General features: G+C 36.7%; 1 long non-coding RNA gene across 1 annotated transcript; it reads right to left on the bottom strand.

Annotated features, from left to right (window-relative positions):
• Nucleotides 1-18,774: 18,774 nt before the first annotated feature.
• Nucleotides 18,775-19,791, bottom strand: LOC147478273 (uncharacterized). Its single transcript, XR_015208914.1, has 2 exons — nt 19,580-19,791; nt 18,775-19,142 (listed from the first exon to the last, which is right to left on the bottom strand). It is a non-coding gene; the product is annotated as an uncharacterized LOC147478273 (long non-coding RNA).
• Between the last annotated feature and the right edge of the window lie 7,666 nt (nt 19,792-27,457).

Raw genomic sequence — 27,457 nt, 5'->3', positions numbered from 1 at the left:
ATATCCAGCTATCAATTCTGCTAACATCCCCCCTCAAATTGATGTTGGAAGATCGAGAAGCAATTTGTCAACCATGAACCGATGGCGAGGGCGAGAGAGCCTTGGTGAAGACATCAGCGATTTGGTGTTCGGTGGAAATGTGTGGAAGAGTAATCTCCTTGCAAGTAAATGCTTCACGAATGGAATGACAATCCACTTCAATATGTTTGGTGTGCTCATGAAAAGCGGGATTGGGGAATATGAATAGCACCGGTATTATCGGCATGAAGAGGGGTAGGAGTAAGGCGTGGAACACTAAGTTAAGCCTAACAACCCTCTAAGCCATACAATTTCAGAGCGGTGACGACATAGCTCGATATTCAAACTCGATGGATGACTTGAGACGAGCGAGCTTCGCCGACTCTTCCAAGAAATGAGGGCATTGCCAAGAAACATACACCAACCCGTAGTGAGCGGCGAAAGTATCTGCGACAACCAACCGGTCGGCATCACTAAAACCTTCCAATTGTAAAGAATTCCCTAAAGGAAAAAGCAAGTCGCGACCGGATGTCCCTTTAAGATATCGAAGAAGGCGACGGACGCCGACAAATGTGTGTGACACGGTGCTCGCATAAATTGGTGGCTTTCTTTGAGCGACAAGCGAGATATCAGTCGAGTAATGGTCAAATAATTCAAAGCGCCCACCGGTGGCCGGTACATCGAAGGATCGGATAAAGGGATCACCACCACCGATGCGACTTCAAATTGACCTCTATAGGTGTAAGAACCGAATTCTGTCTTGAAGGCCCGCTGCTAAAGAAAGAAGTTCTTGGGTATACTTATGCCGATGTAAGAGTGTGCCATTAGGACAATGTTGAACCTCAAGGCCATGAAAATATCGTAGTGGACCAAGATCTTTCATATGAAATGAAGATTTGAGGTCTTTGTTGAAGTTGTTCAATTAATTGGAGATCAGATCCGGTAATCACAATATCATCGACATACACAAGAAGTATAACAATCCCAAGGGCACTCTTTGCGCGAAAGAAGAGAGAGGAGTCATATTGACTTTGAGTAAATGTGAAATCCAAAGTAGAGTAGTCCGAAACTTCTCAAACCAAGCCAGCGGTGTGCTGCTTCAAACCATCGAGAGACCGCTTCAAGCGACAAACCTCAACGAAGAGTAAGGAAACAAGCCGGAGGAGGTGACATAAATATTTCTTCCTTCGGATCACCATGTAAAATGCATTCTTCACATCCATCCGACGGAAGCGACCATCCTTTCAAAACAACAATGGCCATAATAGTGCGAGCGGTAGTCATTTTGGCCCGCGAGAGCAAATGTTTTCGTCATAATCCAGCCCATACTCCTGCCGATTCGAAGTGCCACCGGACGAGCTTTATATCTTTCGATAGAGCCATCAGCATGTAGCTTGATGGTGTAGACCCATTTGCACCCAATAAGCTTAACTCCAAGGGACAAGGGGCGATGTCCCAAGTGTGATTGTCTGAAGAGCACGAAGTTCGATCTGCATAGCTTGGCGCCAACACTCTTGAGTGGAAGCCCGAGAATAAGACTTAGGCACCTGAAGTAGTATCAAGAGTAGCGAAGAGCGAAGAAGAGAAACCATACCAATCCGGAGCTGGGAACCCGAGTAGACCGGGCGGGGTTGAGGCAACACAGGATCGGTGGAGGTTTGAGGAGGATTATGACGTCGTGTCTGTCGCTGATACACAATACCTGGCTTAAAACAAGGAGTACTAGGCACATCATCAAAATCAGGAAGTGAAATAAAGGAAGAAACAAGATTAGTACGAGATGGAAAGAAATATTGATGTTCAAAAAAAAATCATGTTGCGAGAAATACGAAGCTTGTTATCATCCGCATCATAACACACAAACCCTTTATGAGAGTTACTATAGCCAAGAAAAGCACACTGAACTGATTGAGCAGCAAGCTTGTGACGTTCAATGGGAGGTAAGTGAACAAAACAAACACAACCAAAAACATGAAAAGAATTATAATCAGGAGGAACACCAAACAAACGAGAATATAGGGAATCAAGATGCAAGGTAGGAGAAGGCAAACGATTAATCAAATATACAGCCATAGATAATGCTTCTACCCAAAATCTCGGAGGGACATACGATTCAAGCATCAATGTACGAACAACATCTAAAAGATGTCTATTCTTACGATCGGCAACACCATTCTGTTGAGGGGTGTAAGGACACGAACGCTGAGAGAGAATACCCTTCTGTTGGAGAAAAGATTGAAAGGCATGAGACATGTATTCTCCCCCAGAGTCTGAGCGTAAGATCTTAATACAGGTAGAAAACTGGGTTTCTACATAGGCAACACAGGTTTTGAAGGTTGAAAACACATCAGATTTAGAACGAAGAAAATAGACCCACGTGAAACGCTGTAATCGTCAATAAATGTCACAAAATACCTGTATTGAGCATGAGAAAGAACATGACTCATACCCCAAACATCAGAATGAATAATTTCAAAACATGTAGAAGCACGACTACCCTGCGAGGGAAAAGGTAAAGATTTGCTTTTTCCAAGTTTACAAGGAGCACAATCAAAAGACAAGGAAGAAAACTCATTTGTATTACTCAAATAACCATGTTTCATAAGATGTGTCAAAATTACAGAGTTGGGATGACCCAATTTCTTATGCCAATAATGGCTATTATTATTAGCAATAGCAGATCAACTAACAGAAATTGAACGAGGAACAGAAAACGACTGAAGAGGAAAAAGACGTCCCTCTTTAGGCCCCTTCGCTATCTCCTGTCCCAACGCTTGATCCTGCACACGACAACCAAAACGATCAAAATGAACATAACAATTTTCTTCTACTAATTGTCCAACGAAATGAGATTGGCGGATAAATCGAGAGACACGAAAACATTAGTGAAGGAAGACCTGATTTCCAACCGCTGATAATAGGAAGAGTACTGCCATTTGCGATCTGAATATGTTGTTTACCACCATACGTACGAACATCATGTAAAGCTACCGGACTGCCAGTCATGTGATTGGAAGCCGCAGAGTCAATTAACCAAGGAGAAGTAAGGAGATGTTTCTTACCCTGGAGATCAAGAGTAGAAAGAGCGGAAATAATCATATGTTGAACCCTTTCGGGAGTAATGTTGGAAGTAGAACCCGTAACGGCAGGTAGAGCAGAAGATGTAGGCACAAAAGTGGGTGAGCAGCAGAAGATGAAAAGCGAGGAGCGGATCGATTATGAGGGCGCATACCGACACTCCTTAATGATATGACCCTCTTGCTTGCAATAATTGCAGAATTTCTTGCTGCAATGTTTTGCAATGTGCCCAATTTCCTTGCAACTATAACACGTGGTGGAGATCCGGATCGCCTTTGCCTTGGGAGCAGCGTAGGCCATATTAACCATCTCGAACCACCACGGCGTCTTGAGCAAGGCCAAGCTGTGAGGCAAAGGCTATTTGTTCTTCACGCAAGAGTTCACCCAAGCAAATCTCCAAAGATGGGGACGGTGTGCGATTGATTAACCCTTCGTGCACTTTCAAACTCGAGGCAGAGCTTCATCAAGAATTGATCCCGCTGGCTCTCATAGTGAACCGCTTGTAGTGCTGCTAAAGCTTCTTTGGGAACTTGAGAATGCACCAACCCAGAATAATCACTCCATAAATTAATAAAACCGGAATAAAATTGCTTAATAGAGAGGTTCCCTTGGCGATAGTTTCCGATGTCTAACTCTAATTGAAACTTTCGGGCAGAATTATCTTGATAATAAATTCACGAAGGTAATCCCACATCATCTTAACATTAGTGAACCCACGAAGATTGTTGACCATATGAGGTTCAACAGAGCTGAGTAGCCAGGAAGTAATTTTGGTATCCTTGCCTTCCCATGAACTAAGTTCCCTGGGATCAGTTGGAGCCTCAGAAGACCCATCCAAATGTCCCCATAACTCCTTCCCTTTCACAAACATCCTAAACTGGAATTCTCATCAATTGGTGTAGTTCTTGCCATTAAAGCGAACAATAGAATTTTCCCTTTCTCCAGACATAATAACCATCAAGAATTCGTCACAACCAAAAATACTCCAAGAAACCAAGAATTCGTCACAACCAGAATACTCTAAGAAACCAAGAATTCAGCCAAGCCAAGAGAAAACCACGAAAATAATTTGTGGCTCCGATACCATTTCAATTTGAGTTTTGTTATGAATATCTTCTCCTTGTGAGAGTTGCTCTTTTTATATAGAAACTGTCGAGCTAATTACAAGGCTGAAAATCAGCCATTACATCGGACTATGTAAGGTAAGAATAAATGCCAATCAATTATGTCTATATACAATATACTCTTCTATATATAGCTAGACTAAATAAGATAGAATATATGCTGCCTTAATAAACTAGCTCGCACATATCCAGCTATCAATTCTGCTAACAAACCTTACCGAATACTATTTCAATTAATGATATGGATCATGAGTATAAATGATTTACTGATGCACATGCATTTTATCCCGTTCCATGTATTTATTCAATGTTGTCTCTTTTGTTTTGACACACCATATGGTAGAATGGCGCTGGTGAAGTTGTGAGTAATCATTTTACCAATTTCTTGTGGATTTTGAAATTTGAAATTTTGGGTTTACATATATCATTTGCCTTTACCTATATATGGTTACTGTCATACTGAAATGTGGACTGAGGTGGAGATGGTATTCGAATCAATGAATATTGCTTAGTGGGTTTAATTGTTGGGGTTCATACATATATTTATTTCATGAAACTAAAAACTAGAACACTTATACTTATGTCCTGTTTTGGAGCTGATTTTATTATACTTCGAGTTTAAGTTAGATTTTCCTCTAAACACGAAAAAGTAAGGTCTGGAAGTCTGCTTTCCAACCCAATTGACCTCGTTGCATTCCAAGGTTTGTGGATATGGTTACGGTGTTTGGAAGTTAGCATGTCAGAATTTTCTGACTGCAGAAATCCGGTCTATGTCTGGTTTGGAATTGAGTTTTCAAATAGTTAGGGTCAGATTCAAACTCTCGCCAAAACATGAAAAAGTGAGTTTTCTGTGTCTTCTTTCCAACCCAATTGGTCTCGTCGCATTCTGAGGTCTGTGGTGGTAGATATGATGTTTGGAAGTTTGGTTGACAGAAAACAGTGTGTCAGAAATCAGTTTCTACGCACTGTGTTCAAGTCCAGTTTTAATTTAGTTAGAGTTTGAACTAGATTTTTATGAAAACATTAAAAAGTAAGATTTGTAAGTCTGCTTTCTGTTTCAATTGGCCTCATCACATTCCGAGGCCTGTGTAATTAATTATGGTGTTTGGAAGTTTGACTGGTAGAAAATAGTGCGTCAGAAATCAGTTTCTGTGCATTGTGTTCGAGCCTAGTTTTGGCACATTTAGAATGAGATTGAGTATTTTTGTAAAACATGAGAAAGTAAGTTCTGTGTGTCAGATTTTCAACACAAAAAGTCTCGATGCGTTTGGATACATGTGAAAAGAGTTGTGTCATTCGGAAGATAGTCCGTCAGAAATCTAGTTTGCTGAAAATTATGATTTTTACCGTTTTCGACCTAAGTTTTCTTCTAGATAGGCTGAGGTTGGGACTTCGAGTTCTACATGAAAAAGTATATCTACATACCTTAGTTTCTAAATAATTAAGTTACATACCATTTAGATGAATGTAGGAAAAACTATAGCATTGACTATGTGGCTGATAAGAACTACGAAGGCTTGATTCCAATCCTGAAAGATTTGGATACGTAGGCAGTTTTGAGCAAAAGTGCAGCCACTATATTATATATTATATATTAGTTATTAGTTATTAGTTATTGTGATAACTATATATGTAGAATGTTAGTACTTAATTGTGTACGTGATTGCGGTTGTTTAAAATGTATTCACGAGACATTTAACTAATGCATTATTCATGATTGAACCTTTTGATATCTATGATTTATATAATTGATAATGAGGTGAGTTGATTAGTTATTGTGTTTGGTATATTTAGTAATGATTCTATTGTTTGAGACGATATTTGTTTTGTAATGAAAATATTATAATAAATGAGAACTCTTGAGTGTTAAAATCCGGTGTAAAAGCGTCCGATGAAAATTTAATGTGTCGCCCACATCTCTAGATCTCTCCACGCCTCTTTGATGAAAAGAAAAGAAATGAAATGTTTATGACTAATGATGTTATGTGAAAAGCTGCGTTAGAGAGGAACTAATGCATTCGCTTTGCGGGTTGGCTGTATTCCTTGAATGTACGGAAATGTAGGTGTGTATTCCTTGAATGTGGCGGGAATGACCCAAGGTATTCATTGAATGTGCTATAAATGACCTATTAGTGTTATAATGGGTATTCCTTGAATGTGGCGGGAATGACCTAAGGTATTCATTGAATGTGCCATGAATGACCTGTTAGTATTATGATGAGTATTCCTTGAATGTGGCGGGAATGACCCAAGGTATTAATTGAATGTGCCATGAATGACCTGATATATTGAATGCCCAAAGAAGCTTTGTGATTATGTGTATGGAAAACCCAGAGATGGCTGTGACTCACAAGTTACGAGTTTACAAGATGAAAGTATGTTTCCTGGAGGCGATATCCCGCTTGGGACATATGTCTTGTAGTGGCACACGAATATGTGTGATTTGGCAAATGTGTGTAGTGCAAATCGTGGAGTAGGAACTAAAGGTTGGGCTTTGTCTTTTAATAGATGAGTCAACGAGATAATTAATAAGCAAAGTAAAATATTGATTTTACGTGTGATGGAGCTATTGCATATGATGTATATGATTTCTTATGAGAAATGTTTATGTGGTTTGTGTGAGTTGATACTCACGAGGGATGAATGTACTCCCTGGTTGTGACTTTTTCCTCGTTCTCATAAGTAGACCAGTGATATTAAAGTAAAACATTAATTTTACATGTGATTGAGTTATTGCATATGAATATTTATGTATTATGATTTACATGATTTCTTACAAGAAAATGTATACGTGGTTTGTATGAGTTGATACTCACAAGGGATGAATGTACTCCCCAGTTGTGATATAGTTCCTCGTTCTCATCAGTAGACGAGTGGTTTTTAAGAAAAATATTGGCTTTAAGTATGAGCGAGTTGTTGGATATGATTGGTGATATATTATGATATGATACATATAAATTCTTAGGAAGGAATGTGAATATGGTTAGCGTGATATGATGGATATGGTGGTGTGATATGAATGTTAGTTAATATTGGTGATATATTATGCCAGCTTATATATACCCATGATGGTTGCAATGAGAGTGAAATAGATGTATACTATAAATGATTACGTTTGGGAAATCTAACTTTGTTTTGCAGGAGAGTAGGACTTATTAACTTTTTATGCAGAGACGTTGTCTTACCCTAAGACGACGTGCTGACTTAAAGATAAAGTGTATCAAACTCATATTTAAATAAGTTATCATATGTGTATGTAATAAGTTGAATGTAAGTGGAAATTATATTGTGAGTTATTTTGGAAAGTGAGCATGATGAATACTGTTATATGAGATTTCTTGGAAATGTATATTGGGGGCTGAAATTTTACTTGGGAAGAAACTGCATGCTGTTTTGAGAATACATAACTAACTTGTCTTCCAAGTTGAAATGATTAAATAGTATATTTCTTTATTCGAAGGATATGAACGTATTGCTATTTTATATTTAGTCTTACTCATACCAGCAAATTCAATTTGCTGACCTATGTTTGCTTTGTTTTGCAACATGGGTGTGTTCTTGGAAACATAGATGGTGGAGTGCAGTGGATGAGGACACGTGATTTGGAGTTGCTCTTGGAGTCTTCTGGTTTAAGTTTTATGAAGTGTACGGTTTTGTTTTGAGACAGATGTAATAGAGTTGTTTAGTTTATTTGTAGTTTAATAATGTGATGAAGAGTTGTTCCTTTTAGTTTTCTTTTGATTTTAGTTTTTTTTTAATATCGTGTTTGATAACATGGTATTGGGTTTTGTTTCACCCCGGGTTCCAGATGATTGAATATTATTGTTTTAAATATTGTCTGGAAATTTGAGGTATGACAATTGTTGTATATCGAAACAACAGTTTTAGCTTGATATAGCAAGTTGTGTGAAGTTTATGAACAAAACAGACTTACCTATGACCATAGTTCGGGATTTCGGAATTCTCGAAATTCCGATAAATTTAAAAACCGAAATCTATTAAATTTCGACCCTATTATATTCGGAATTTCAAATTCTTTTGGAATTTCCGATATTTCGACGCTATATTCGGAATTCCGTTTTTTTGGAAAACCGAAATTCCGGGCGGAATTCCGGAGTTTCGTTCGGAATCACGAACTATGCCTATGACATGCTCAGTTTAAGTAGTCCTGGAATTTGAGGATTGCATTGCACAATCAAACAACACTTAATAAGCATAGTATACAATGTACTAGACTTTTTTTGCACTTTGGCTACTATACAATTTTCTATGCACTTGCAGTACCTTATACTTTTAGTTTTGTTGCACTTTGGGATTATAGTTCATTTCCGGTCAATAAACTGTTCATGTGGCACCGGAGTGAAACATGTGTCTGTTCATTTGAGTATGTGGCACTAAAAAGTTAGTGATTTTGCCAAATAAGCTAAAATTCATACACGCGTAAAGCACTTGACAACAATTCGATCTCTCCTTTTTCTCTTCTCTATCTTCCTAAACACCTCCGTTAACAACACCCAACCAAGAAAACAAAAATGGAGGTACATCATAAAAAAGGAAAATCAGATTCATCAAGAAAACGGAAAATACTTTCCAAAGAAAAAAGAGAACACAAGCAACTACGCAAGGAACGATTGAGAAAACTGAAAAAAAAAAAAAAAACATACACACACACACACACAAAAGGTATCATCAAAGAAAACAAGGAAACACAGAAAACAAGATTTGGGTTATTGTCTTCAATCATTTGTGCAAACCTATTATTCTGAAAGACAAGGCCGTATTCCAAGCCCAATGGGTGCCACAAGCCCTTCAGTAGATAGATGATCTTGTCATTTTTACTAACTGTATTTTGCTCTCGCCCTTGCTTCCGAATCATATCATTCCTTTAGTGTCAGCTAACTAGGAAAGAAATAAAATCAAAGTCTGTTGCTTCAAAGAGTAGAGGCGTAGAAATGGAGGTCTTTATGAAATCAATCACAATAGAATGGTCCGGCCTAGCATCTTGCTTTCCTGGTTTACAGATTAGAAATGGTGATTTGCAATATGAAGAATCACACTAGAGATGTTCATATGGAAATCAAATGAGAAGTACGTGTGGAAACCAAATTGAGAGAATGAGATAATGCAGCCTGATTGCATTGAAAAATGTGTTACTAAATGGATATTTAGTAAAACACATAACAAGGTATTTGATTCATTGATCTTTGAATTTTTTTCTATAGTGCGATGTTCAAATGAAAGAGAACTATATATATTTGAATGAGAAATACATTGATTTTAGATTTAAGATCACATTTTTGACGTGTCTGTGGTTATGGTCGGTGGTGATAGTGGTGGATAGAGAGAAAATGAAGCTATAATGAAAAAATGGCCATTAGATTATAATCTGTCTCTTTTTTATGCTTAAGATTAGATCTTCAGTTTGTTGTGAGATAAGATCTTAATCATTAAAACAGACGGTAAAGATTTAGTGGGGAGATATCCTAATTGGCTCATCTACTAGGGTAATACTACTTAACCCAAAAATGTATAGCACATTATATACTATGCCTATTAAGTGATCAAACAAAAACAATAGTATGTGGAGAGCAATTCTAACCCATCGGAAACCTAAAAACTGAAGAATGAAACAACAACAATATTGGCAAATAAGAATTTTATTTATTGATCCAAACGCCCTTACAACATCCTCCACAAAAATCCTAAATCAAGGGTATACCTTTTCCCTCAAGCTCTTACAAACAAACACAATTAGCAGTAATACAAGCTATATTATCAATATTGCAATAGGGCATGAGGCTGCGCTAGTGTCAATTTTTCCCCTTAAGTACGTCCATGGCATGCGTACAATGGCATCGACCCTCCAGACATTTCGGGTGACAATTAAGGCAATTGCTCTGACATTGAAAGTCGTCTTTGCAAGCTGGAGGACCTTCAATAAGACAAGTCTTTCGTGCCTCAACCTGGATCTTCATGGATGGAATACCTACATATATTTTCAAAAAGTCATTACTTTCCTCGTAAACATACGACTTTGCCGTTATTTCCAGGAATATATTATCATTATATTTTTAAGAGAAACGTTGTACAAATTCATTTAGTGTTTTGGAATTTAGATTATTAAAAAGAATGTAGCACATGCAAAATGTAAGGTGTGAGCTTAGGTAAGCCTAATTATATTAACATGCTTACAAACTTGGATTGATGTTAATTTCAAAGATATCTAACCAGGGTGTAAAGAGAAAAACCTGAGACAACAAGAAGAAGTGCCACAAAGAGTATCAACTTAGCAGACGCCTTCTCCATTATCTTTCCCTTTCGTTCTTGTTTCTGACTTCCTTCAAATGTTGGAAGGCAATCAATGACACCAGCATGTCCTACTATTTATAAGCCTCATGGAGCAAATTTGATTAGTTATACTTTCCATTTTACAGAAGATTTTGTTGGACTTTTGTGGTAAGAATCTTATTACATAATATTTCTTAAAATTAATAGACTCTTTTCGTAAGATTACAATGTTATTTTTAAGAATAGTTCTACTCAGACTCCCTCAATAACTCTCTTGGACTCCATTTCCTACGTGGCACCGAAATCCTAATTAATCTTTTTCCAAAATTCAAAATTCAAACATAGATATAAATTAATACCAAATAACATACCTAATTAAATGACTAAAGCCAAAATAACAAATAAATAAAAAAACTTGTCTATATTTCCACAAACAATTCAACCAAAGAAAGAAAGAAAATAAAGAAAAATAAACCTTAAAAAAAAAAAAAAAATTGACATAATCATTCAAACATTTGTTTAAGTCAATAGATAGATAATTATATAGATTTTTTTTTTCTTCATTCAAAATTAATGTAAACAAAAGTGATAAAAAATAAAATTTTGTGGCAAGAAAAATAGTGAAGGGATTGAGAATGACGAAGGTGAATTTTTTGGGCGCCCAACTTCTTTTAAGGGCGTTGGGGATTTTATTATTATTATTATTATTATTATTATTATTATTATTATTTTTTATTAATGGAAATTTTATTGATAATGATAACGAGTTTTACAAATGATTAGGACAAGCGTGCAACAAATTGTGCTGCAAGTCTTTTTGAATGGCAAATCATATCTTCCTAAATACAAACTCGTTAAAACCAACTGTCATTATGTTAATATCCATAACTTTCTACAACCTCACGTACTGTAAATTTTGATGTTAAACACTTAAACCTAGGGGTGTAATACGGGGCGGGGTGGGTCAACCGCGGGTCAAATAGTGATAGGTATTGGGTCGGAACGGGTCTAGGGGATACAAATCTAGTGGTCTCCGATGGGGCGGGGAGGGTTGAAGTGTCATGTCTTAGTACCATCACCCAGGCCCGTCTGTTGGGTCAGCTTACGAAGCGGGTTTTGGGCGGGTCATCCGAGTCGGGTGGAAATTATCATTTTAACCCATTTCACCAAAAAAAATTTTCAAATTCTGCAAGTAATATATTTTCAATTCACAACATAGAGAAAAAAATGGAATCAATCAATGAAAAATAAACAAAAATAAAAAAAACTTGAACTTGAACCCAAAACCATATCTGCAAATTTGAAACTTCTTTATCGTGATTTACCATTTGTAAATTGATTATTTTCCATAATATGATAAAATAAAGATGGGAGCAAGGATCTATGGTTCAAAACAATAAAATATAAACTAAAAGAATTCGAAATTAATATAAGAATGAACAATTCATCTTCTCCAAAATTCGAAAGTTGAATTTGAACTTTTGATATTTGCCCAATGTTCAAACTTGAATATTTGAAATTGATGTTGAACTCATAAGTTTGTGTTCATATCTCCCAAATTCCTACAAAAGTTAAAATAAAATATAAACAAAATACAAAAATATTAGACTTGAGTCTTGACATTGTGAGGGTCAACGGGGTTGGGTCAACGACTTTTGACATGGTGCGGGTCTGGCGGCTTGACGGGTCGGGTTTGAACATAGAACCTACACCCATTGCTAGACCGCGTAAAATGGTGGTGGGGTGGGTCTATTTTTGGGTCGGTGCGGGTTTGGGTGGCATGTGAAAACCGGGTGCCCTACCGGATGATGGGTCAATGGTTTGTTTTTAGACTCTTACTTAAACCCACACTTGGTTAGAGACTTGGAGTAATCAAAGGGGCCCACAACAAATTGAACTAAGTGATTCTTAACTTTTTTTTAGTTTGCTCACAAAACTATAATTAATTAATTTGGATAATGAGTTAGGGGCTTTGTTTTTATAATAGCAATACATGGGCTTCTTTAGTTCGGTCCATAAGCATTTGGGAGGATTGGGCTGGGGGGCCCTAAGCAAATGCATACTTTGTTATAGGGTTGACCCGGCCCTGAATGGATCTTAATATATTTTAATAAGGTACTAGCATCATGCACGTGCGTTGCACGTCTTAACAATACGAACAATACATCTAGAAAAAAAAATTCTGAATGGAGCTTGAATTGATGTGTTAGTTGTTCATTAATGAGAACTGCAAAATGGAATATCATGTAGAAGATCATCCATCAAATAAACGAATAAATTAGTTAATGACACAAAAATTAGTAAATGAAGATAGAGAATGCTATAGTGATTTACAAAAAAGGCAATAAAGAAAGCAAGATGCTGCCAAACTTAAATTCTTGCATCAACAAATGAATAGCTCTTAGTGATATCACCGAAGCATGTGGGAAACTCTAGAAGATGTTAACATTGACCTTGAACTCGACAACAATGCGATAGGAACAATAATTCTCATCAAGATAGAATGAGCAGATAGTATATATTGGTAATTTGGTATGCTAAAACTACGTGAACTTACCTTACTGGACACCAAGATTGTCACACCCCGAATTTCGACAGAATTCAAAAAACAAAATTTGTTCCTAACTCTTCAATTTTTGAGGTGTGATGCACTCTCAACTCCTAAAAACCCATCATCTATTTACTTACACGGATAATTTAAAACCAATAAATTTTTTAACTAAACAAAAGTCCTCTTCATAACCAAAAACTCACAAATAAGATTAAATTACAAATCTCCTTTCAACAACTCTTTAATTATAATTACAACGGAAAAATACAAAACAACAACTCTTTTGTCTCAACTAAAATCTATTACTAAACCTATTAAAGGAAAACAAAACATATCGAATGCGACGCTAACGCCAAACCACAAGCACTCAACCAACCTTCTTCTTTAACACTAAACCTGTCAAGACTTATCAACTATGTTCATTTAATGAACATACCCGATAAGCAAACATGCAAATCGGGTCAATATTATAAACAATGCTGGTGTGAGTAGCCTTAAAATACAATATATACTTATACATATATTTACACAATAAATAAGGCAGTTAGTTCCTCCACCGAGGCGCCTTAACCTCCAACAAATAATACAACATCCTTAAGTACCATACTTAAGGCATGTAGTTCTCCATTGAGGCGCCTTAACTTCCCAACCATAATACAAAGGCATTTAGTTCCTCCACCGAGGCGCCTTAAGTTCTAACTAAACTAATAACCAACAAAACATATTCTATATTTACCGCATTTCATGCTCAATTACAGAGTGGGTCGTCTCTGCACAAGTAATAAGTTTGATCCACCATTCTGCAAAACTATATACAATCATATATTTAAAGATATATCATTAACCAACCTATTATCATAATTATATTATTTAAGGCTTTCTTTGCGTGTCCCTAAAAATCATGTCGTATCTATGTCTTACTTAGTTTCCCTGGCTACCACAATCGCTACCCAATGCCGAACATGTACATCCACATGCCTCCCCTCACATAATGAACCACTCCGTGCGTAGTTACCCTAAGCGGGATATCGCATACCAGGTAGCCCTCACACGAAAGCCATTATGTGAGTACTGCCATTATTCGGCATAAAAATATAGCGCGTCTCGTTCTAATTTTGCGAACGGAATAATCAAGCCACTATTCGGCTACGCCAGAAGGGCCATTCAGATTCACTGAAATGCCAGAAGGGCCAATCAAATTACTTACGCCCGAAGGGCCATTCAGATGCACTGAAACGCCAGAAGGGCCAATCATATCACATACGCCCATCACTAGGGCCAAATCACATGAGTTGTGGTAGCTAGGTTTTAGGATTTTCGTTACGAAATTTATTCAAGTGTCATACCTTTATATCTTATAATCATTTCACTATATCACGTGCATGCCAATTAATTATTGCACTAAGCCACACTATTTAAAAATATCTCAATACATCTCATAACACCTTTCATTCTTTCGCGTGCCAATATATTATTGTACTAAGCTACAATCCCGTGGGAAAATATTCACCAATACTATACTACCTCATAGTAACATCTCACATATATAATAATGGATCGTTTATATAGATTTCTCAAAGATATTGCATTTAATCGATATCCTAACATATGATATCATTTAACAGAACAACAATTTCAACATACCCCATAACATCACAATAGCTCCAAACGTACCACATAATATTTTTATAGCGTTTTAAGAATATTATATCTCCTAAAATTTCACTCTTGTCACGTGTCAAAAAATACAAACTATCAACATCACATCTGTCTTAGATAATAACAACCAAGTTTATACAGGCTTCCACAACATTCTATCATTTGATTTGTCTATACAATTTTGACAACATTTTATTACTATATTTGTCCATATTCTTAAATATGTGAAAATCTGGAAAAAGTCAACATTCCACAGTCAACGGTCAACAGTGAATGGTCAAAGTCAAAGTCAACATGTCATTTCCATGTTCAACAGGTCCAGGGTTATAGCCATGGTTCATGGCTAAGGTCAAGGTGCATGGCTCATGGGCTCATGACTAAGGTAATGGTTCGGACCAAACTAGCCAAGCCCTAAACCCAAACCTTAGAACCCAAAAGTCTAAATGTTGAAAGACCCATTTGGATCTCTATTAAGTCCTATGGACTGCCCAAAAAAATATTAGAAACTGGCCCCAAACAATTAAGTGATTCGGCCCAAAGAAAGCTAATTGAAAATGGCCCAAACCACTAACTAACTTAGTTCGCCCCAAAAACTAAAATCTAAACCCAAAACTGAAACCGGCCCAAACCAAATAGATTTCGGCCCAAGGAAAGAAAAATAGAACTGGCCCAACCAAACAAACTATATTTGGGCCCAAAGAAAACCAACTAAGGTCCAACACAAAATAATAGAATTTTGGCCCAACCCAACTAAACAAAAATTTCGGCCCAAGGCCCAACAGAGTCATCTTCCTTAGCTCCAGCAGCTCCCACCACCAGCCACCAAATCGGCCACCACAACCTCCACTCGTCCTCCCCTTTCAACCCAGCGGTTTCCCTCCTCATCAAAAACCAAACAACATTAATTAACACACAACACACTTTTATCTATTGTCGAGATCACTCAAACTTAGATCTCGACCGCCATTAACGAGTCTTCAAGCTCCCAACAGCCCTCCTCCCAACGTCAAAACACATATCCGACACTTCCCAACAACAACCAATCCTAAATCAATCTTAACCACGACAATAAGAGTTCAACCCCCATCAATTCAAGCAGGCGACGCCATGAAAAACCTGTTTCACAACTTCAACAGCCCCCACCAAATTTCAATCCCGACAACACCCAATCCAACCTTAACAACCAATAATATATCCAACTAACACACCACATATTAAACACAATAAGTTTAAAAAGTATATAGAGACGATCTCTCTGTCTTGCGCCGCCATTAACGCTTCTTCGAGCTTCGCCAAGCACAATAATTTTTTTTCAATAATTAAGAACAATGAACAATATATAACAGAAATCAGTTTAACAATAATGACACAGGACGAAGAAGAATGAACAGTAAAAATAAGTGAAAACATTGAACAATAAGGCTATTTTTGTATACACGGGAGGTAGAAAAACTAACTACTCACCTGTATTCCAAGCTCCACGAATCTCTCCTAGTCCGAATCATTGCGCTCCAACCCTCTAGCAATTGAGTTTCTATCTCCGCCTCCATTTTTATTTTATTTTTTTTATCTAACAACCCTATTCTCTAAAAAAATATAAATATATACTTGGGTTTGAAACCTAATCCCAACACAGACTCGGGTCTAGAAACCAGGCCCACATATCCCAAATCCAATCCAACAGATTTTAAATAAATAAATTAATAAATTAATAAATACGTATTTTAAATACGGGCGTTACAAAATGCTAATAAAAAACTATGTGAACTTATCTTACTAAACACCAAGATGGTAAAAAAATACATTTATATAGAAATTTGTAAGATATGACCACTAAATTATTCTTAAATCATGAAAAAAGAAAAGAAAATAAACCCTGTTAATACACTACTACAACATACAATAGAGATATAGTCTCTTAAATTACCTTCTTAGATTTGAATTAAAATAGTTTATATGAACTGAAATAATAGTTTACATAAACTATACATGAACTGAAATTCAATTCCTTGCAAACTGCAATACAATTATTTAGCACACTTATGATTTTCTAGATTGTAGGAGAACATGGTATCCTTGCAAGCAAAAACACCACCATCATGCGTGCAAGATCAGACAAAGAGTAATCTTTAGGCCAAGTTCTTTTCTCCACTCCACGGGGGAAAATATCTACATCCTTAACATTAAAACTCATTGATTGCTCTCTGTCCCTCAACTCCTCCGTCCTTCAAAACTTTTTATTTTCTGTCGGCTCAAACCTTGCTAGATTCCAGATTAGCTTCTGCAATGCTAAATTCAGCTTGTTTGACAATCATATCATAGTCATGAAGTAAACAAGTAAATATCGCACTAACCATGCTCTATTTGATGCATAAACTAAACTAAAAATCCTGGAAAGAATCTTTTGTTCAGTAAGGTTGACAACATTTTACAATTAGTACTAACCATACATGTTGCGTAAATGCATAACTAACCACTCAAGTGCATTAATCATAACACATCAATTGAAATACTTGAAATATTTAAAAACAATAGCTTAAGATTTCACACTTGGATCATAAAAAAACACAGCCTTCAATCTTCAAAATATTTGTCGATTAAGGAGTAGAGAAATGTATTATCTGCATTTTAGAAACGTACAATAGTGAATGGACGCAACCACAGTGACGAAAACATCATCTTCAAAATGCATAAGCTAGATTAATATCACTAATATGCCACATTGTTCATTAATTTAAGTTCTTCATTAAATATTCAAAGAAAAAATGGTCAACTACAACCAAAATTCTTTTGTTCATAAGGAACAGGAAATTATGTCATACACAAATAATTTAATACTAACAGTGTGCTATCTAATTCCGTTTTCAATAGTGATTCACACACCTTTCTCATTGTTTCACAGCTAACATCAAGTTGTTGTGTATGCAGTGGAAGACAATTGACTTTCCGACTTAAAGGCAACCAAGGCAAGTGGTGACTCACCCCGGACGAAGGACAACTTTCCTTAGATGGATAAATTGACTCATTCACTTGGATACAACATAATGCTCGTGCTTAGTTTCTTCAAGTAATAATAAAGTATATGATCATTTTAGAACAAATCTAAAAGTAATTGATACATAAGGTTTCCACTGTTACAACGCTAAATTTGTTTCAGCTATTACTTTTAATGCAACTTACCCAATTCACTCATCAAGAAATTGCAGATTTGATTCAAGATACTGCAGATGTAATAAACACTTGCTTGATGAGTTGGAATTCAATATGTGGTAGAAGATGTAATGATAATGATTGAAGTGGCGCAACGTTCTAAGATAGAGTGGATGGAGGAGAAAACAAATTGAATTAATCCAAATGTCCATTTCAGAAATGGTTTATGAAGGTCAACGGACATCAAGGTTTTCACTAAGCAAATAAAAACCAAAGAAAAGAAATCAAAATGAAAAAGTCAAATCATTGAGGTAAGCGGTAACAAAATTCGACGCTAACTATGTGAAAATTTTAGAAAAAATGAATGGAAGATTAAACCCCTATTCAATACTCATTTCTGGTTGCTCCGCCCATGACTCTCAATACAATTCACGTGCTACAAATTATGAAATGTGGACATTGGAATGTTTAACTCAACTCAATTCACCTTCTCTGAAAAATCATAGGGTACATGTGAACCTCCCACATCGACAATCACCACCAAATTCTGGAGCGTGACATACCTAACACACCATCAAACCCCTTTATCTAAATACCACATCCAACATAACCACAATGGTAAAATTAAATTTGAATGTCTTTTAATGACCATCCTCAGCCAAAACATCATCTAATGGTATTTCATATCTAATAGTACTCATCAAAGCATGCTTGCTGCTTCACAGAGATATACTATTATCCTTCGTCTAGATAGACTAGTTATGGTGTTAAGGGATTCAAATGACAATGACTTAAACACTATGCAATTGCTCCATGCAGTGTCAATGGGTGCTAGCTTGCTACCTAGCGACTCTGCAAACATGCCCGATGGGGAATTGACCTACATGAGGACCTACTTAGAGTGTGTTGTTGGGTCCAAAGACTTTGAGACTTTCTATATGATGAATCCAGATGGAAACAGTGGTCCTGAACTCAACATATTTTTTGTAAGGATAATCTAAACATTTCAATGATATTTGTTTTAGGATAACAGACACAGGATCATACATATCATGTCTCTTACACAAATAAGACTTAAAAGTCAAAGTTACCGGACCTAGTTGTGACAGTACCAAAAAAAAAAAAAAAACGTTACAGCCTAAGACCAACTGTGCATCCATCTCTTCGTTGGAGTCCGGTAACGTATTGATTTCCTAAATTTGAAGCTCCTGCTGCTTCTCTGTTCCAAGAAGATTGTTCCCGTCATTGTTTGCTTTCAAGTCGCCCTGCACACCCTACAATTGGCCATAGGTACCAATACAATCACTCTAAAACTGTGTTAGTAGTGTAGAATTATTCTAACATGAAACCTTGTGTTTTGGGATTAGCAAGAAGTAGTAAGTTCTCAATGACCTACAGAATATCGTGACACATAGTAATGCACTGACAATCAGGATTTTTACCCTCTCCCCCTACTTAGTTTAGAAAATAGACCCAAGACATTGGAGTTAATATCCAAAGGCTAGATTCCCTCAAGCCGTGTGAATATTAAAAAGCTTCATTTCAATATCAATGACATATAGAAGCTACTACACATAATAATACATCGACAACCACAATTTTTAACTTCTGCTTAGTTTGAAAATCAGATCCAAGACATTGGAGCTAACCTCCAAAGGCTTGATTCCCTCAAGCCATGAATATTAAAAACGATGCCATAAGTATAACTTACAGTAAATCCCGGGAGTCAGAACATCCAATGAGGAAAAGCTTGAACAGATAATCAATACGAAACTGCCCCACAAAAAACTATAGCTATATATTAAAGTATCGAGATTGAAGAAATCAATTACTATTCCTGTACATGTGAATAGTAGCGGTCGAAGATGGTGAACAATATCCAAAGCAGGAGACGAACAATGAGAAATTGCAAGAGAGGTGAACAATGAGAAATTCCAGGTGAGGAATATTCGAGAAATCTAGAGATAATGCCTACAAATGCGAAAAACTAAAATGCCCTCACAATAGGTAGTGAAATTACCAAAGGGAACGTACACCAAAATTACTGTTCCTCGACCCCCACATTTTTATATATAGTAAAGATATGCTTCTTTAGTTGCTGCTCTTTGTAAAGAAGTTAAGGGTCGATAGGCTGGGGATGCGTATTCAGTATTCGGTTTGTTGATGGAAAAAAATGTCAAAGACACTCCCGGCACATATATTGCCTTCATGGTCGGTGTTTGTTTAAAAAGACAAGTGCAATTGGAGCGCGAAGGCCTTTTTTCATAATAGGGTTTTTGCTAGGCAACTCGAACCTAGATCTCTTAGTCTCTTACCTACCACCACATTTTGATTGATGCCTGCTGCGTGGCTGGGAAAATGGGTGAGGCTGTTGAACTCTTTGAGGAAATGCAATATAAGGGATTCACACCCGGCCCTGCTACCTTTGCTACCCCTATACGTGGGTTTGGCAGAGCAGACTTTTTGCTCAACGCAGAATGCGTTAGTTTGTTCAAGCACTACATACTAATTGTACAATACTTATTGACTCGTGCACTTCAAACCGCTTGGATGGAGCAGCCAAACAATTACTACATTTGATGACAACTAATGGGTTGGAGGCCGATGCTGAAATGTACTATGTCGTTATGAAAGGCATGTGCTTAGCTGGGAAGTTACAGAATTCCATTACTCCCTCTTTCTCAACGTACAATAAGCACACTGACACTGGGATATACAACATAATCATTGGCCGTTTCCGTTTGGCTTTAGACGAAGCTAGGTATAGTATCTACTTAATAAGATGGAAGAGAAGGATGTGGTATGTGATAGTTTTGTAGACAGGTCTTTGGGTGATGATGTATGGGGCTTGAACTCTGCCAACATCAAAGAGTTACTATTCTCATTTAAAATAGGTTGTCTTGCCAATCAAAAAATTAAATAAATAATAAAATAATAAAATAAAACTTGGCATTTTACCATATACGTATAATTGGCATGTCAATACCTTTGTAGTGTCAGCATTCCAAAGCATGTATGCTAGATTTCAAGGACGACTTTTTCTTTTCGGTTCATATAACCTTAACGGTGAGGCCTAGTTGTGATGTAGGATAGGATACCTATGATCTAGATTTTTTTTCCTCAAATATTTTGCATATTATTTAAACTAAATGGGGAGTTGAAACACCCATACAATCGAAATAGAGATCTTTACAGATGATATCTGGAGGTCTACCATGCCAGCTCATGTGTCGAGCTAAAGAAATGCCATGCTGTGCCAGTGTGTCTGCTGTAGCGTTTTCTTCTCTATATATGTGGATGAGGGATATGTTTTCGAATAAGAAGAAAAGTTGACAAATATCCTCTATGATCCCATCTGCCTCCCATGGACTATCCTTGTCTTCTCCCTTAATACAATTGATCAAAGCCTGCGAGTCACTTTGGATATGTATATGGGTGATGCTATAGGAGATAGCTAAATAGAGACTTAGTCTCATGGCCAAAGCTTCGGCAATGAAGGATGTTCCGATAGGGACATAATCTACTGATGTAGCAACGAAACCCCAGTCATAATTTCTTAATACACATCCCAAACCCGCAGGACCTAGATTTTTGTGACATGCGCCATTTGTGTTTAAAGTAATGTATGGAGCTAAATGAGGCTTCTAGCAGAGATGGATGAGTTGTTTCGGTCTCTTGGGTTTAAAGAGTAGTGTCTGGGCATCCTTTGTGCTTCTCAAGAAAACAAGACTAGCTCTGAGTGTGCCTTGAGGTGTCACCCTTTTTTGTTCAAAAATCATTTCATTTCTACTCTTCCAGATGTTCCAGCAGATGATTGTGAAGAGTTCCATAACAAAGGGTATATCGCTCTGTTGATTTCTCAATAATTTTTGAGTCTTTGTTATCCATATCTGTGGTGTATCATTGAAGGGTGCGTGTGCAATTTGGGGGATTGGGCTGTTTCTCCATATTGTCTGAGTAAAAGGGCATTCATGGAATAGGTGTTGTGAGGTATCTGGGTGGCTTTTACAGAAGATGCAGTCTGGGTTAAAGTTTAAACCTATATTGAATAGGTTAGAAGATGAGTTTAGAGCATCGGCGAAAGTTTCCACATGAATACTTTCACTCTCGGACATCGGAGTTTCCAAATGATTCTCCAATCAAAGAGAGGGGTGTTGTGGTCGAAGCGTATTGCTTTATACCCCGATTTCACCGTGTATTTCCAATTGATTGATAGAGTCCAAATTCTTCTGTCGGGTTTTTCACTATGGGAAAGTGGAATGGAGATAATTTGTTTTGCAATTTCTTCTGGCCAGCAGTGGTAGATGATGTTTGAGCGCCATTTCCTTGTGGTACTATCAATGAGGTCCAAGACGAAGAGCGGTTTGACGGTGGGATTGGAGTATATTGGAGCAGTGATACCTTCATTGCTTGGGATCCATCTCTCGGTGAAAAGGTTGATTGTTGATCTATTTCCTATTTCCCATCCCAATCCTTTAGTGAGGACTGCACGTGCCTGTAGGATGTCTCTCCAGACTCTAGAGTCAAGTGGTTTGGGACACATAGTCAAGAAATCTTGATTCCGCAAGTATTTTGCCTTGACAATATCGAGTCATAGAGACCTGTCACTTGCAATGACTTCCCAACCATTTTTGGATAGGAGGGCTAGATTTGTATGGTGAAGATTTCGGACTCCCATTTAGATAGTTCTAGAAGAGTTTTAATTAGTAGTTAAGTTATGTCTTTATGTCTTTATTTCTGTCAAAGTACAATTAGAAGGATTCCCATGAATGGGAAATTAGGGTCTCCCTCCCCCCCCCCCCCACACGGTCAACTTGGTTTGACTGTTAACTTTTAAGTCAAATGGCTGAAAATGACACAATTTGCCCCCACCTAATTAAAATTGAACATTTGTTTTTTAAAAATAATGAGGGCATTTGTGTAATTTTCAGTTGCTTGACTTGAAATTTAACAGTCAATCCAAATTAACCATGTGTTTAGGGGGAATCCTAATGGGCTCATCTAGTGGGGGGTAATACTAGTTAACCCTTACCCCAATTAGAATTGAAGTAGATTATATTTTGCATTGATTAGAGTCCAAGAAGCCCTATTTATCTATGGGGATATCCTCATAGGGACGAGGTCCGCGACCGTTGGATGTGTGATCCAACGGTCTAGAAATACAAAATCATCTCATTTTCTCTCTCATCCTTTTTGATTTTCAGACCGTTAGATCACACATCCAACGGTCCGCGGACCCTCATCGTTATGAGGATATCCTCGGGGTAGCCTAGAAGCTAATTGTAATTTGACACAAATCAAGAAATAATGTGGGGTTAAAGTTTGGAACAAGTCTATTTGATTTGGAGCAATTGAGAATTTAAGATGAAATTCCATCAAGACAGCTGCAGACTAGTAATTGGTACTAGTCAAAATCCACTCTAGTTGATGACTTGATGTTACCACGTGTGAGATAATTATTGGTGGCTTTTTAATGCGGCTAGAGGGAAAAACAATGACACAACATTGACAACTCAAACTTTTATTGATTCATCCAAACGCCCTTAACAACAATCATGTTTTGAAGGTATCATCACATACAATGACCGTTTATATAACCTACATCATCAATATTGTAATACGGCATCAGGTACAAGCGCAGCGTGCAGCTCGGGTTCCTGCCTGGACACAGTATGGAGAACACCATTTGCAATTGCTGTGACAATCTTTTGTGGTTTTGCAAGGATGCTCAGGAACACAATCCACCTGAGCCTCGACTGTCACGGACGAAATACCTGCAAATAATTTAAACTGTCATTACTTAGCTTGCTCCATAATCAAGACTACCATTAATTTTAGGAATATATAAAAAGAAAATTCAAAATTCAAAAAATTCGTACAGATTTGAAGTAGCTTAACTTTCACGTTTGTAAGTATAATCATAATTAACTTTAAGTAAACTAAACAAGGTCATTAAACATACACTTCATCAATGACTATTAGGGTATAGAGCATGGTTTTACGACTCGGCCAGCTCAAGTTTGAACCGGCCAGTTTGAACCTGAGTCGAAGCTCTCTGGGTCGAGTTTTGTATGTTGACAGTTCAACATAGAACCAGTTTGAACCGTCCAATTCAAGTTAGAAACCGGTAAATTTGGCGGTTCTAACATAACTCGATTAAAAAATGGTTCAAAAATCGGTTCAACTCAGTGTTTTTACTCAACCTAAACATTAAATACTTTTATTAATTAACTTAAATTTATAATGTTAATTTAAGAATTTACTTAACAAAGAACTTGTCGGGTTTTAATAGAACCAATGGTTTGAATCAGGACCGGTCTGATCTTGACCCGATTCGGTTAAAACAACCGGTTCCAAAAACCATGGTATAGAGATTCTAGCACATGTAAAATTGATCATGAGCCATTGGGTTTGAACCTGGGTATATATATAACAAGCTTACAAGTTAGTTACAAGCTTTGTTTGATGTTTAATCTCTAAGATATCTATCACATACATTATCAAAATGGTGAACAAGGTGGTAACCCAGGTGTCATTTCTACATTTAAAAAGATAAGAGAAAAAAAGAGAAACCTGAAGCGACAAGAAGAAGTGTAACAAAGAAAATAAACTTAATAGAAGTTTTCTCCATGATCTTTCCTTTCCTTACTAATTATGATTTTTTTCAAGTGTTGAATTGGAAAGATGGTGAGCATTCCTATTTATAGGCCTCATTGATCAAAATGACTAGTCATACTTTCCAGTTTATAAAAGATTTTGTTGGATTTTTGTGGTATGAATATTATTAATGTAAAATATTTCATGAGACTTCAAAGAGCTCTTAGGGTAAGAAACTTTCCCATTAAATTTCAAAGGAATTAATTTCATAATAATTTGAAATAATGTTTAGTTAGCAGTCCATTTGATCATATTGAATTTTTTTCCAAGAAAAAAATTTCATTGTATTGTTTCTTAATTTGTAACATTTTCAAATTCATGAATAAATATATATCGTGGAAGATTGTTATATCATGAAACAGGGATGTGGGCATCATGTAGGCTCCATATTAAGAGTCGAATTAAGGTAGAAATGTGATGGAAATGCTGCAAAATTGTGCAGTACGTAACGACTTTTGAGGAATTGACACGATATTTTACCATGTAATTAAGTATAATTGGTATGTCGATAGCTTTGTAATTGAACTAATGTTCATGACGGCCTCTAACTGGCTGGCGAGAACCAATTTGGAGTGATTACGAATTCAAGATGAATTTCTGTCTCTTGACGTTTTTTTTTGCTAAATAATAATTTTGTATTAAAAGTAAAAAGTTACAGGAAAATAAAATCAAACAAGTACCCCATATAATATTCGCTAGTGGTCTAAAGAAACTCAAAAACACACCCAAACTACCTCTTTTATTTCCCTAAAAAAAATATTCAATTTTCTTGCTTTCTCCACAACGGATTTTTAAGCGTCAAAGTGAAATGGACACGAAGGAACCACTTACTAGTTCATCTACAATCATACCTGTACTTAATTAGTTTCATATCCACTGTAAAAATCACTTAAACAACTCAATCACACATTCTACAACTCATACTTGCTCAACATTGCAAGCAATCAAGAAATCGGTAACGCTAGCTATAACCTACTATATATTATTATGTCCACTCCTAAACTAGTTTAAAAATGTATGGTACAAACTATAAAGAATGACACCAGCCATTCAAAATTGTATTGAGGTGCTAAACTGCTAATATATAATTTAAGCTCAATTAGTAGTACTGGCCAACATGGATTTAGGACTCGGCTGGTTCAAGTTGAACCAAAGTGGGAGCTCCTCGGGTTGAGTTTTGTATATTGAACTGGTTCAACGACAATTTCTATAAAGAGTATTCTGCAATACTCCACTTGGATAATATAACTTTCCAAGATATAGTAAATCATTAAAAGCTTGACTTATCCTGGGTCTCGCGGCAGATATGCACTGTCTTATATTGGAATGGATTAGAGTATATTATTACTCTCTAGTGCTAACTGAGTCACAGACATAATTCAGTTGGCCCTTTAAACCTAGATATTGGGATCTCTAGTCAACTAGGTTGGTTTTTCCATTATGAGGACTCTTGATTGATTATCTCAAAGGCTTTAAGCCCATTCCCCTTGATAATCTTTTCACTTGCTCTCTTGTTAAACCTTTTGTAAGCGGATCTACAATGTTATCTTTTGACCTTACATAGTTGATTGAGATAACTCTATTTGAGAGCAATTGTCTAACAGTGTTATGTCTACGACGTATGTGTCGAGACTTCCCGTTATACATGCTACTCTGTGCTCTACCTAGGGGTGTTTCTTTTGCCGAATTTCTGATTTTTTCGAAATCCGACCCGAAATTGGTCCGGCTCTGGGTGTAGTTTTCATGGGCCGATTTTCCGATTTCTGAAAATTTCGAAAAAAATTGGATCGGATTTGGATATAATTCTAAAATCCGGTCCGATTCGAAAATTCCGAAATTTCCGATATTATTGTCAATTTATTCCGAAAATATATACTTCTCTCACTATCCACTTGATTAGATATCGACCGTTCATTCATTTTCTAGTTTTTACTTCCAAAAACAAAACAAAAACATAACCTAGCCGCTACTTCCCGCCTTGAATTGGACCATTCTACTGTCATTACACCGTCTGCCATAACAACAATGATATGAAAAAAAATGTCATTGAGTCATACAATGACTTCCATACCAATCCAAAAGCCAAATTCCAATAGATAGAATATTATGTAAAGCTACTTAGAGTCTAAGACCATAATCCATTATTTATGCAGACATTTCACGCTTCAATTTCCACACACGAAAAAAGATTGAAATATTACAAATACCCAGACCTCAACAGAATGCAATGCTTGCTATTGGTGGCTGCAGGTTCTTTTTCTCGTTTTTTCTTGGATCACTTGTTTGAATGAAAATAGGTTTTCTCAGTAAACAAGTGCGTATTGTTGTTGGTACATTGGTGTTGTGGACATGGTTTTCTCTCCCTACAATGAACATTGGTGTATGATATTCCAAAAATAATTGAAAGTAAAGAGATCTTTGAAAATTTACCAAGTATTCCGAAATTTCCGAGTTATTCCGAAATTTCTAAAAGTTTCGAAATTGGAAATATATTTTGAATCCGAAAAAAAATTGGATCGGATTTGGCTAGCATATTAGGTTCCGAAATTTTTTTGGAAAAATTCCGAAGGAGGTTAATCCGATCCGATCCGATCCGAAGTCACCCCTAGCTCTACGGAGAGACTCTGCTTCTCACAGTGTATACACACTGCTGTCACAAGTTTAGCCCAGTTTGGAATATCCTCTAAGAAATTTTGAAGCCACTCTGCTTCTTCTCCAGCCTTGTCCAATGCTATGGATTTTGATTCCATAATGGACCTTGCTATATATGCACTTTTGTTTTTTGAGGATTTCCAAGAAATAGCTGCACCTCCAAGTGTAAAGACATATTCACTTGTGGATTTTGAGTATTTAGTGTCAGATATCCAATTAGCATCGCAGTACCCTTATGGAACGGCTGGATATCTTGTATAGTGCAGACCAAAATTCTAAG

Source organism: Coptis chinensis, chromosome 9 (assembly GCF_015680905.1).
Source record: "Coptis chinensis isolate HL-2020 chromosome 9, ASM1568090v1, whole genome shotgun sequence".
Taxonomy (NCBI): domain Eukaryota; kingdom Viridiplantae; phylum Streptophyta; class Magnoliopsida; order Ranunculales; family Ranunculaceae; genus Coptis; species Coptis chinensis.
The sequence above is the reverse complement of the archived record's forward strand: the minus strand, read 5'-3'. Positions and strand labels throughout refer to the sequence as shown.